The 13,762-nt window shown below is 34.7% G+C and overlaps 1 long non-coding RNA gene across 1 annotated transcript; it reads right to left on the bottom strand.

Annotated features, from left to right (window-relative positions):
- Nucleotides 1-579: 579 nt before the first annotated feature.
- On the bottom strand, nt 580-13,544 carry LOC133749524 (uncharacterized). The gene is made up of 3 exons (XR_009864590.1): nt 13,383-13,544; nt 1,248-1,385; nt 580-639 (listed from the first exon to the last, which is right to left on the bottom strand). It is a non-coding gene; the product is annotated as an uncharacterized LOC133749524 (long non-coding RNA).
- Between the last annotated feature and the right edge of the window lie 218 nt (nt 13,545-13,762).

Raw genomic sequence — 13,762 nt, 5'->3', positions numbered from 1 at the left:
TTTACAATTATTGAGGACCTGAGGCACTATAAGAAAAAAACACATCTATGTCTAAAAATGAACAATAATACATCACTCAGCTAACAATATAACTCGCCTATCCAGATTTCTAGTTCAAACTTCCTTAAATTGCAAAGCTATAATTGAATTTATTTTTTAATCACAGATACTATAAAATAGTAGAAAGGATAAAACTGATATTGATCACAATATTACCTTCAATGAGCTCTAAAAATAAGTGTGTATGCTTTTTCTATTCCTGATTTCAAGAGAATAATAGCAGCTCATAAAATTTAAGTGTACAGTTTTTGTTTCCAGTAGCCTAAATATCTGATAGTAGCAGATTGCCAAGGTAGGTAATGTTACAATTGGCAAGGAAATATATCATGAAGATATTAAGTGTTGTGGTTTTGTATTTAGAAACATACTCAATTTCATTTGTAAATAAATGAAGAAAATATAAACTATTCTTTTTATTTATTCACATTATACTCATAAAATTGTTTGACATCCAAAGTCTTGGTGAATGAGAGAAATCCAGAACTTTCACAATCTTCTAGTGAGTATAGAAGATAAATAGCCACTTTGGAGAAAAAAGATTTTTCAATATCCACAAGGATTCCTATGATCCACTCAAACCTGAACAAAATAAATGGAAAAATACACGTTGTTAGTAATTGTAAAAATGATGAAAACAACTTGAATATCCAACAAGAGATAATTTCAATATTTCATGAAATATTTTCCACAAATAAAACAGCATGGAAAATATTACTTTTTTTTTAAATTGGTGAGGGAAACATTTAAATATTTTTTCAGGATCTAATAATGTGTGTATAAACATACTAAACACTTAATAGCCAACTATTTTTTGCAAGTTACTATATATTCTATACTAAAAAGTTTCCCAAATGAATTTGTATTCTACTTATAGATTGAAAAATTCATTCAATTAGCATTCAAATTGTCTAAGGGAAATAAAAAAACCACTTTCAAAAGTCTAACTCTTAATACTTTCATAGTATATCTACTCATCACATTATATACCATAATATTTCATAATATATCTACTTATCAATTATAACATTACTCATTTTGACAGTCCTCTACTATCTTTTATGAAATTTCTGCCCAAAAACAGTGAACAAAATTTACTAAAATGGACTTTTAAGTTAACCACAATTTCCTGGGAACTTGGAATTCTTCATGGAGAGAAAGACAAGATACATTTTTTTAAAAATACTTACTGGTTTTACTGGGTTAGTAGTTGATGGAGATCTTTCTCCCTCTTGCTGTCTCTGCATTTCTCTTTGCCTAAACACCCTTTCCTATTCTCAATTGAGTCATAAAAATGAGGCTGGGAGAATGTCGATATCTTCTGGGAACTTCAACCCAAGGATGAGGTCAGGTGGGAAAGAGAGTGAAAAGGATATTACTTGGGATGGGCATGGGTCCAACAACCTGATAATTAATTAGTTTATATATATATATATATATACACACACACACATACATATATATATATATACACACACATACATATATATATATATAAAGGCATCAAAGGCATCAAATAAGAGTATTTCTGACTGCTTTAATCAGAGACTCAAGGAAAAAAGTAGTGAATTTTGAATTTAGTCATGCAACAAAAATATCCTCATTATCTAATTTATATATGAATCTTTTATCATGCAAGCAACCTCTGAAATATTCCTCCTGTCGTGGACTTTACATTCTGATGGGTTGAGAATAAATCATCTTTACAAATAAATAAGTGAATTACCAATGTGTCTAGAACTGTGAAGCAAATAAACAGGACTCACTAGGAGGGAAAGCACCTTTAGATAGAGTAGTCAGAGAATGTCAGTGATTATTTGAGCTGGGCACTTGAGAGTTTTCAATGAAAAATAATGCAAATTTTCTGAGAAGAGCATTTCAAGGGGTATAACATCAAATGCAAAGCTCCAAGAAAAGAAAAAAATTTATCTTAGGAAGTAAAATATGTTACAATTCAATGATTTAGCCAAAAATGAGAGTAAAAGGAACCTCGGTAATTAGAAGCCAGATAGTACAGTGTATACAAGGGAACTTCAAGGAATTAATGAAAAATGTGATTAAAAGATGCTTATTTTGGTAAGATGTTTTTTGAAGTCCATGAGTACTTTTTTCCATAATACATGTTTTTCCATGACTCATATGAAGACTTCTTGCATCTCTAATGCTATTACATGGGAGATGGCTATGTAAATGTCCCTCAAATTATGTGACATAGAAAATACATTCAATTTACACACATGTATGTATTCTCCTCCATAAACACATGTATAAACCCTGACCAGTGCAGACTTTCTCACAGGATATTCAAACATGTTGTTTTTGGCTTTAATTTCCCAAAGTGGTATGCCGTAATAAGGATTTTCACTTTCACTCAGATTGTTGTGTGAAGGATTCTTTCCCTTCTAGGTGAGTAGTGTTGCAATACAAATAGAAAGTGTGCAAAACAGCTACAACACTCATATTTTTAGTAAATCTAAAAATTTGAGAATCTGAGCCAAAAATTTTTTTAAAGTGTGGACAGGCATTGGACTCTTACATCCCACATCAGACTACCTTGGTCTGATTTTCTGCTCTGGGAGGCAATGGTAATGACCTAAACAACTGGGTTCCTGTCACCCACATGGGAGATCTGAACTAAGTTATTGGTTCCTGATGTTGACCTGGTCAGCCCTAGGCTTTGTAGATATTGGAAAGTAAATCAGTGAAGCAAAAATCAGTCTCTCTCTCTCTCTCTCTCTCTCTCTCTCTCTCTCCTGCTCTCCCTTCCCCTTCAAATAAATGGATAAAAATTGAAAGAAAACTTTAGAAAATATGAAAAATAGCAGGAATATATTTTTAGACACTTTCAGATCTATGAGATTGGAGTTTTCTTGCTATTTCATTAATCCTATCATCCTATTGGAATAATCTCATTTCTTCGCTTGCGATTACTGTTTAGAATGCAAGTCTCTTCACTAAGTTCTGGTAATTTTTTCTTTGACACACTAGGTTATACCTCTGCCTCCGATTTTGGCTGTAAGCTCCAGAAATACATGAATCCAGCTGTCTGCTCAACACAACTACATAAATGATACTGAATTCTGCATGAAAATCCAAGTGGATGGTCCTCTTCCTCAAACCTCTATCTCTCTGATTTACTCTTAGCTCCCTTAATAACACTTCCTTCCTCCTTGGGAAACAGTCTAGCAACCAGGGAACCATACCAGACACAATCTCTTACCTGCACCTACAAGCTATCTTCAAACCTGTTTATGTTTCCCTTAAACTTCATTTGAATGTAGCCGTTTTCTTCTTGCTTACTACCATTTTCTGATTGTCACCATTAATCCCCTAAATTCAGTCTTATCTCAGTAAACACTTCCTACTATCTATTTTTATCATTATTATTCTGATCATTTAACCTCTTGCCTAAAATTTTCAAACGGTAACATGGCTCATAGAGAAAAAACATCAGTGTATCAATGAGAGCAAGATTTGACTGAGGTGGTTTCCATTCACACTGGGTCTACTCTTCCTCCATGCATGACTGTGACTCCGTCGTTTCATTCGGCAGGGACTTCGTGTGGGTTTTGATCTCTCTAGCACTGATGTGTCTGTCGCTTTTCATTTAAATAGTTACTCTTCAAACAACAGATCTCAGATCCTGTTATTTTCTTGACTAGATTTGATTCTCCTATTGTTATCTTTCACAACAAATGAATTAGCTAATTCTGATAAGATTCTTATAATCTTATTTTTAGTGTATGACCATCTTCTTAATGTCATCTGCCACTACAAAACCACTACCATCTCTGTTAACCACAGCCTCTATTCGGCCAGGATGTTTATTATCTACTTGGTTTATTTTATTCCTGGAATCTGTTTTATTTATTGGAACATAATGGATTCTCAGTAAATAAGTTGATAAAATGGAGAATGAGATTCATGAAAATAAGAGGAATAAATGTTTCTAAAGTTGACCATTTAAGAATACCAATTGTTTTATAAGTGGATAATGAGTAACAGAAATATTCAAAAGAGATTTAAGGTTGCAAAGATAAAAGAAAAAAAAAAGACCTCCTTTCTATGTAGTAAAAAAATAACTTATTAAAGGAAATCTATGGAAATTTTAGATTATACAATACTTTTGGTATATAAACAATCCCAGAAAAGCACAGTGTCACTGCAATAATATCATATTAACATGGCTGAATATTCTAATGCACGTTTTGTATTCTTGAAGATACATCATCATACATGATTTTTGCCCTTGGGAAATGGTTAAATATGTTGAAGCCAATACATACATAATGCAAGGCTGCTAGAATTTTATAGCATTAAATGCAGTGACACTGTAGTACTTACAATCTACCAAATATTCAGTGCCAAGATAAAATTATGTTGGAAATAACAGCATGTGCTTTCAATAGGAGAGCCTAGAAAACAAAAGCAATAAATAAAACGTGCATCTACTTGAAAACTGTTAAAATAAATACAGTATAAAATTCAAATTGTGGGGTTTGAAAATACCTGAAGAATGCTTAAAGATCCTAATTAGTAATTGGCATTTTAAAAACTAATGCATTATTTCCATGCATCTATCATTACATTTCTTCATGTGTTTGAGTATATAATTGAGTTTAAAATATGCAGCCTTGTATTCTACCCTTATAGGTTGGATAGGAACTTTAATTGCTAACATTCTTTTTATCACAGCATTTTCATTTCCCTTAATAAAGACCATTTATATTTCCCTTAATAAAGAGACTCATTGAGGTCTATGAGAATGATTTTATTTTACATATTATTTCTGGTTCTATATTAATTTTTAACTATTTTAAAAATCTTTTCCAACTTTTCATTTGTCTCTTTGTTTTACGCTTAAAAGTGTGAATGTTAGACCAAACTACAAGTGTATTATAAATGAATATATTTTAATTACCATAATTTGGCTATTCCCATCATGTGGTATACCATAAATATATAAAATTTTATAAATTCAGAGATTAAAAACATCATTTTAAAAATTAATATTTGACAATGTGCACTGAAGTGTTTGACAAGTTGTCCAGTGCTAGGAGTTTCAGCACATGTATAGATTCATGTAATCACAACCACAAACAGAATGTAGAATCATTCTATTCCTCCAAAACATTCACTTTACTGTCCGCTGAAAGTCATAGCCTGCTTCCATCCTCTAAGCCTCACCACTGATCTCGTCTCGATTGCTATAATGTTGACTTTTCTATATTCATATGGGTTGTTTTACACACTGACTTTTTTCACTATAATGTCTTTGATATTTATCACTGGTTTTGGGTGTTAGTAATAGTTCTTTCTTTTTTATTGCTGAGTAATAGTCTATCATACGGATTATTACATCCATGTTCTAGGTATTCACCTGTTGAAGACCATATGGGTTATTTTCAGTCAGCAATTTTATAAAGCTGCTATATCTTTAGGTACAGTTTGTTCTGTTAACATAAATTTGCAGCTTTTTACAGTAAATGCATAGTATTTTTACTGTTCTTGCTGATGGGAAGTATGTTTTTAATTTAGTAAGAAAATGTCAAAATATTTTCCAATATACCTGTACCATTTTATTCCTACTAGTGATGTGTGATGTTGTTGGTTGTCCTGAATTATTGCCAACATGTAGTATGGGTGCTGGTGCTGTGGTGCAGTAGGTTAATCCTCTGCCTATGTTGCTGGCATCCTATATGGGCACTGGTTCTAGTCCAGGCTGTTCCTTTTCCAATCCAGCTCTCTTCTATAGCTTGAGAAAGCAGTAGAAGATGGTCCAAGTGCTTGGGTCTCTGCACCCACATGGGAGACCCAGAAAAAGCTCCTGGCTTCAGATTGGCACAGCTCCAGCCATTTTGGCCATTTGGGGAGTGAACCAGCAGAAGGAAGACCTTTCTCTCTGTCCTTGCCTCTCACTGTCTGTAACTTTACCACTCAAATAAATAAGCAAAATCTTGAAAAAAATATATGGTATGATAGATTTCATTATCATTTTAATAGATTTGTGTAATATCATGTTTTTATCTTTTATTTTCAAATGATAGTTACAATAATATATGTTTATGGGGTAGTATGTAGTATTTTGATAACATGCATATATTGTATAATTTCCTATCAAGGTAAATATATCATCAATCTCCTCAATCATTTAAAATTTCTTTATGGGGCCAGCGCCGCAGCTCACTAGGTTAATCCTCCGCCTGCGGCACTGGCATTCTGGGTTCTAGTCCCAATTCTGTCCCGATTGCTCCTCTTCCAGTCCAGCTCTCTGCTGTGGCCGGGGAAGGCAGTGGAGGATGGTCCAAGTGCTTGGGTCCTGCACCCACATGGGAGACCAGGAGGAAGTACCTGGCTCCTGGCTTAGGATCCACATGGTGCGCCGGCCTCAGCGCACTGGCCATAGTGGCCATTAGGTGGGTGAACCAACAGATTGAAGACCTTTCTCTCTGTCTCTGTCTCTCTCTTACTGTATAACTCTGCTGTCAAAAAAATAAATAAATAAATAAATAAATAAAAATTTCTTTATGGTAAAAACATACTTCTATGTTTTTTAGAGAAATATAAAGTATCACTATCCATAGCCACCCTCCTGTGCAATAAAACACCAGAACTTCTGCAAACTTAGTACTCATTAAGCACATTTTCTCCACCCTTCCATCCTCACTATTCTCCCCAGCTTTTGATAACTTATACTTACAACTTCTATGTGATCAACTGTTTAAAATTCTGCATGTGAGGAAATCATGTAGTACTTGCCTTTCTGTGCTTGGCTTATTTCACTCAATATAATAACATCCTTTTTCATTCATGCTACTACAAATACAAAATTGGATTGATTTCATGGTTGAGTAGTATTCCATTGTATGTGTGTGTGTGTGTGTGTATCACAGTTTCTTTATCCATTCATCATCTGATGGACACTTAGAGTGTTTTCCTTCCTTGGCTGTTGTGAATAGTGCTACAATAAACATACACCCGTAGATGTCTTTTCAATAGACCGATTTCATTTCCCTTGAATATATATCCAGTAGTGGGATTCCTTAATTATATAGTACTTGAATTAATAATATTTTGATGAATTTCTATATTGTTTTCCATGGTGGCTCTGTCAATTTATATTCTCAGCAATAGTGTGCAAGGATTCCCTTTTCTCTGATTTCTTGCTAAAATCTGTTATCTTTGGTATTCTTGATAATAGTCAACCTGAATAGAATAAGATGATATCACATTGTTGCACATTTTTCCACAAACTTTTGAACATTCACATGTCTTCCTATGAGAAACACTTTTTTTTGGACTGATTACTTCTTTTCTTCTTTATTTTATTATTTATGTATTTTAGACAGAGAAAAAGACAAAGAGGAGAGAAAGCTCCCATCTGCTAGTTCACTCCCCAAATATGTGTAGCTGCTAGGACTGGACCAGGGGCAGAGCCAGATGCTGGGAACACAACCCTTTTTTCTTGGATTATTATTATTGACATTGAATTATTAGAGTTCCTTTTACGTTTTGGTCATTAGGCCCCTGTGAGATGCACAACATGCAAATATATTCTCTTATTTTATAGTTTGCCTCTTTCCTCATCATGGTTCTCATTTGTAATTCCCACTCATTTGTGAATTATTTAAGTGCATGTTTTCATGATAAAATTATGACAACTGTTAACATTATTGTAATGCTTCTAAGAGATAGAAATTCATGTGTGTTTCAGATTAATTAGTTGTCATTTATTAGAAAGTACTCAGAAATATAGCTTAATGGCAATACAATATTTCCATCAATAAATATCATAATTGTTTTATTTACGTACATAATTATATTACTCAGGCATTTGGATTATTTCATTATTTTTCTTATTTGCTGTGATAAGTAACAATATAAACAAAATATGAATAAATAAATATCCACATGCAGGTCTTATGTTGATCCTGCATTTAAACTGTTAGAAGTGGCTTCACCTTTACAGGGTGACAATTGATCTAAATTATCGGCCACTGTCCTGTGAAATAGGCCATTACAGTGATGCTGTCCTTTCTGTCAGACACCCTTTCCTTTTTAAACTGTCATATGTAATTAATCTCCATGTGGAAATTGAGGATAATGGACAATGAGTAAATGTTCAATTTTTTACTGTCCTACTAGAAATAGATACATTGAGCTTCTTTGTTCTTCAAATGTGTAGAACCAATAAATATCAATGTCTACTTCAGAGGAAGTGCAGAAACTGGTTAAGACAATCTAGAGACAATAGCAAATGTGTTGAATATCTCTGTATCAAGTAAAAGGCAGTGATGAGTCATTCTGATGCTAGGGTACAAAGGACATTTCCAGTGCTCTTTTTTTTTTTTTTTTTTCCTGCGATTCTAGGACGGAGAATAGGAACAGATCTGGGGTTGTTTTAGATAAGAAAAGAGATGTATGAATAAAATCCTAGAATAGAGTCTGCCTACACATGTGTTTCTTGATATAACCTCATAATCTTTTTTTTTTTTTTTTTTTTTTTTTTTGCTTTTACTTCCTGGGCCCGATGTTCTTGAACTGCAGGATCTGTGATTGATGTCTGTCTGTATTTGATGTTGGAGTCTAAAGATTGCACAATGTTTTTCTTATCCTTTCCTCTTTTTGATATTCTGCTTACACTCAAGATATAATAGGTAAATGTCAACCTTGTATTTTAATTCCTTAGGTTCATAAGAGCTTCCGTTATTATTAAGCAAATCTGAAAACTGAGATCAGTCTCAAAAGTTTCCATATGCCTGTATGACTAAAACATTGAGCCTCCAGGGTCTCCCAAACCAGTTGTAAATCTTGCCAAAAGTAGATTACACTATTTCAGTTCCTAACTCTATTAGTTCTTTTTGGAACATAGAAGTGCAAAGGCAAGCAGAATTTTTTAATTAAAAAGTCTACTGGACATTTTCAAACCTTCAAAAAGTTTCATGTCAGCTTATGTTCTATAAATGTGCCAGCCTATTTTTTTCTCCTGGTGGTAGCTGCTCCTTCACCTGTAATTCAGCATATAGTTTCAAGAGCATCTAGGATCTTGTAAGTCAGTAGGGTATCATCATGATATCTGTCTACAGAAGTATGCTACCGGATGAGTGGATATTACAGAGATTTGTTGTGTTGATTTGGTTTGGTTTGGTTTCTGAAAACACTATTATGGAGAAACCTATATAACTGGAATGAGCACATAAGTACTGTCAACACATGTTAAACACAAGTATTAATATGCCACTGTTGATGGGGAAAAATTCAAATACATTTAGTCTGTGTGTTATCATATAAGACAACCCTTTTTATCTAAGAGCAGGTTCAAATTTTAATAAGTTGGGATAATTTTAAACTGATTCCTCATGGTGTGTGTTTACTGTGGAAGATCCAAAAGTAACTAACACTATGTTAATATTTTCATTATTTAAAATGACTTGTAGGAATTTCCCCATTATTTGTAAAGTCAGAATCTTACTGTTTTTGATGGTGCTAGAATGTTAACTGATACTGACATTAATATAGTGCTATTTTCCTAAGCCTGGCTATGTTTAGTGTACTTGGGTGCTCTTAATCTTTATTTTCAGGAATCTGTTCCCTCTCCACTCCTGGCTACCTCTAGTCTCTCTACAAGCTTGCTTATTAGAAAAATCAATTTGTTTATTAGAAACTACTTGTAGAATTTGTTTTTAAAGTGACATTTTCTCAAACTTCAGTGGTGGAGTAAAAATCAAGTATGAACAAGAAATGTACCAGTTTTACAAGAACACAGGATGATTCTGGCATTAGTAGAAATTGAAGTTTTATAGATACAACTTATATTAACTGTGTATATATTCTTTGTATATTATACTACATATAATATATAATATCTATGTATTATGGATACATATTAAAATATATAATATACAATATGTAAATATTCTTTATATAGAGATATTCTTTTTGAGAGACAGAGAGAGTGACTTCTCTTGGGTTCACTACTCAAATACCCATAGTAAAGGCTGAGATTGTGGCATAGGAAGCGAAAACATGCCTGTGATGCGGGAATCCCATATAGGCGCTGATTTGTTTCCTGGCTGCTTCACTTCCAATTCAGCTCCCCGCTAATGGCCTAGGAAAAGCAGCAGCAGAGGATTGCCCAAGTGTTTTGACTTCTGCCATCCTAGTGAGAGACCTGCAGGAAGCTCTTGACTCCTGACTTAGCCTGGCTCACCCCTGGCTGGTGCGGCCTTCTGGGGAACAGACATGTGCATGGAAGATCTCACTCTGTCTCTTCCTCTTTCTCTATAACTTTGACTTTCAAATAAATAAATCTTTAGAATTAATAGCCATAATAGAAACCAAGAGCCCCAAGCTTGGAAATCAATTGAATATCTCCCCCAGGGTCAGCATTAGCAGAAAGATAAATCGGGACCACAGCCAGGATGCAAATCCATGCCTTGGATAAGGCATTCAGGCACCAACCATGAAGGCAAATTCCTTTCCAAAACCTTTTTTTTTTTAATTTATACTTTATTATGATCAATAAACATTAATCATGAAAGCAAACAGGTTTTCAAGGCAATGAACTACTCCTAAGCATTTATTTCTATCCAAGGGTTTTACCCCTTTTGGGATCAATCATCAACCCATTTTCCTTCCAGTGACTTTTGGAACTGATCTGTTTTATGTGGAGTACTGGGTCATTTGGAAACTGAGCTCGCCTGCTTACATGAACTCTATCATTCCCTGATAGTGTCACTGCCCTCATATCCATCACTAGGGAAGGCGATATGTTCAGCATCTTTACTGAGTCTTGAGTTTGAAACATCAGAAATGAGTCAGTTTTTTTTTTTTTAATTTCCACTGGAGTCTCAAACATGGTTCATCTGTTAGAATCCCTATTATTTTAAAAATACTTTTGAAAATGTTGCAGTAACTGTAGGTGCTGATAGTAGAGTGAGATGTAGATACGCCCCTTCCCTTTAGTACATACTTTGATCTGTATGTTAGTAGTAATAATCTTTAAGTGTAAGCAGATTTAGTTTTACAAAAACACAGGATGATTCAGGTATTAATAGAAATTAAAGTTTTACAGATACAACCTATATTAACTGTGTGTGTATATATATATTCTTTATATATATAACATTAACATCAATGGTCAGTTACTTATTACTGGCTAGTTACCCATTTATAGAAAGACAAATTTTGTCTAGTATGATTTTTCACAAACTTGAATTGATTTCCCACCCTGTCCCTTGTGTTAAACTAGATTATTACAAATTTGTTATTTCAGATTTGATCTAATAATGTGATAGGTATCAAAACTAAGATGACTGGTTTTTAGTTACTTAAATCAACTTCTTACCATGTTTAAAAATACAATTAGCAGAAAATGTCGTTCTCTGATTTTCTCCCTATAGTCTTTCTTTGTTGAAAGTAGAGCTGAAGGTTTAATAAATTCATTTAGAAATTTAACAAATTCCATAGGATGAATGCTGTTTGCTCATCTGATTTAAATGAATCGTATTTTCCTTTGTCAAGAATCCATCTTAGTTTAGATTCTATTTTCAATTTAAAAAAATCTTTTTTTAAAATATTTATTTATTTATTTGAAAGTCAGAGTTACACAGAGAGAGGAGAGGCGGGGGGGGGGGGGGAGAGAGAAAGAGTGTGAGTGAGAGGGAGAGGAGAGACAGAGAGAGGTCTTCCATCCACAGGTTCACTCCCAAAATGGCTGTGACAGCTGGAACTGAGCCAGTCCAAAGCCAGGAACCAGGAGCTTCCTCTGGGTCTCCCTTGTGAGTGCAGTGGCCCAAGGACCTTGGCCATCTTCCACTGCCCTCCCAGGAACACCAGCAGAGAACTGGATCGGAAGTGGAGCAGCTGGGACCTGAACCAGCGCCCACATGGGATGCTGGTGCTTCAGGTTGTGGCTTAACCCACGACACAGCACTGCCCCCCCCCAAAAAAAATTATTTTCATTTTTAACTGAGATGGAGAGAGAGACAACTGTTCCATTTGCTGTTTCACACCCTCAGCCAGGGCTACACCAAGCAAGAGTCAGGAACCCACTTCGTCCGGGTCTGCCACATGGGTGGCAGGGATCTAAGTACTTGAGTCATCTGCTACCTCACGGGGTGACCACATGCAGAAGGCATGATCTGAAGCAGGGCAGCCAAGACTTGCCCCAGGCACTCCAATATGGAATGGGGCCATCCAAGTGGTGACTTTACCATGTTACCAAACAGCTGTCCTCCTGTCTGTTTTATTTATCGGCAGCACTCTCTGTGATACACGTTCAAAACTGAATCGATGCATGTGTGTGGAGGAGCAGAGGCAGACAGCAGCCGAGAGGAGGAATGAGAAGGAGATCCATGGGCTCAGTAACACCTAGTTAATATGATATTCCAGTAAACTCAAATTACCAAGAGAGAATTCTCATTCTCCTAACGTACTCCTGGTGTAAACTGTTAGAAATTAAGGTATGTTCTTTTCACTACTAATATTTTATAGTCGCTAAAATAAACGAGGTTATCAGTGGACAGCGAGTGACTCCCTTTGTTAGGAATCTGCTTTGGACTTGGCACTTCCCTGTAATACTGATGCAGCCCTCTTAGGCACACAGTAATTTTGATATTAACATTCCCATTTTATCATAAGAAAATCATGCTGTCCAAAAATATACAACTTGGCCAATTAATCTTTTGATTTACAATCAAATATAGCTGTTTCCTCATTACACTTTCCAATACTGTCCTTTGACAGTTAACTTTCTCCTTATTCTTTGTGTGTACATGTATTTGCTCATGGAAATGTAATTATTTATGATTATTATTTTTCAAAGCATGAATCCAATGGGTGAACTATGACCTTTTGTACATCTGAATATCAACCACCTAAAAAAAAGTTATTCACCATTTCTATTATGTCACAAAATGATTGGTGTTTGTTTCCAGTCAATACTGCATTTTCAGGAAGCAACTGCGTTTCAGTTAGGTGTTCCTGGCTTAATTTTGTCTGTTATTATCATGTGCTGCTTTTTGTCAGCGTTCTTTTGTTCAGCATAATGTTTTTGAGATTCGTCAGCATTGTTTTGTATATCAGTGTTTCTGTCTTTTATCGCCGAATCGTAATTCATCATAGGAACATGACCTCCTATTTCTGGGCATTTGGTTGTTTCCAGCTCGTGGATAAGCACACGGTCTGGGCTTGTTGAACCATTTAGTAGGTCTATGTTTTGCTTTATCATAAACTATCAAACAGTTTTCCAAAGTGATTGGGCTATTTTATACTCTCACCCACAAACTGTAATAGATTCAGTAGTTCTACAACTTCATGAATACCTTTTTCTCTGGATTTTCTTTGTCTCATTATTTTAGTCATTATGGGGAAAGTGAAAAGTTGTCTCAACTCATTTGAAATTGCATTTCCCAGGTAACAGTGAGTCGACCAGCTTTTTGCGTGATGACTTTTCTTTTCCTGATGACACTGATAATCCTGAACGTTGAAATCCTAAAAGATCAAAATATGTAGTCAAAAATCACAATCCTTAAAGGTTAAAATCTTGAATCATGAAATATTGGAAGTCAGTCTCCCCAAACTTTAATTCAGATGGAACAAAAGGCTATGTAAAATATCAGAAAGCCAAATATAGGGGAAAGGATTGGCTTCTCCAATATAATAAGGCAATGCCATCCTATTTAAAAATGAGTCATATTTTCTA

Source organism: Lepus europaeus, chromosome 20, assembly GCF_033115175.1.
Source record: "Lepus europaeus isolate LE1 chromosome 20, mLepTim1.pri, whole genome shotgun sequence".
Classification (NCBI taxonomy): Eukaryota; Metazoa; Chordata; class Mammalia; order Lagomorpha; family Leporidae; genus Lepus; species Lepus europaeus.
This window is presented reverse-complemented; position numbering and strand designations above follow the sequence as displayed.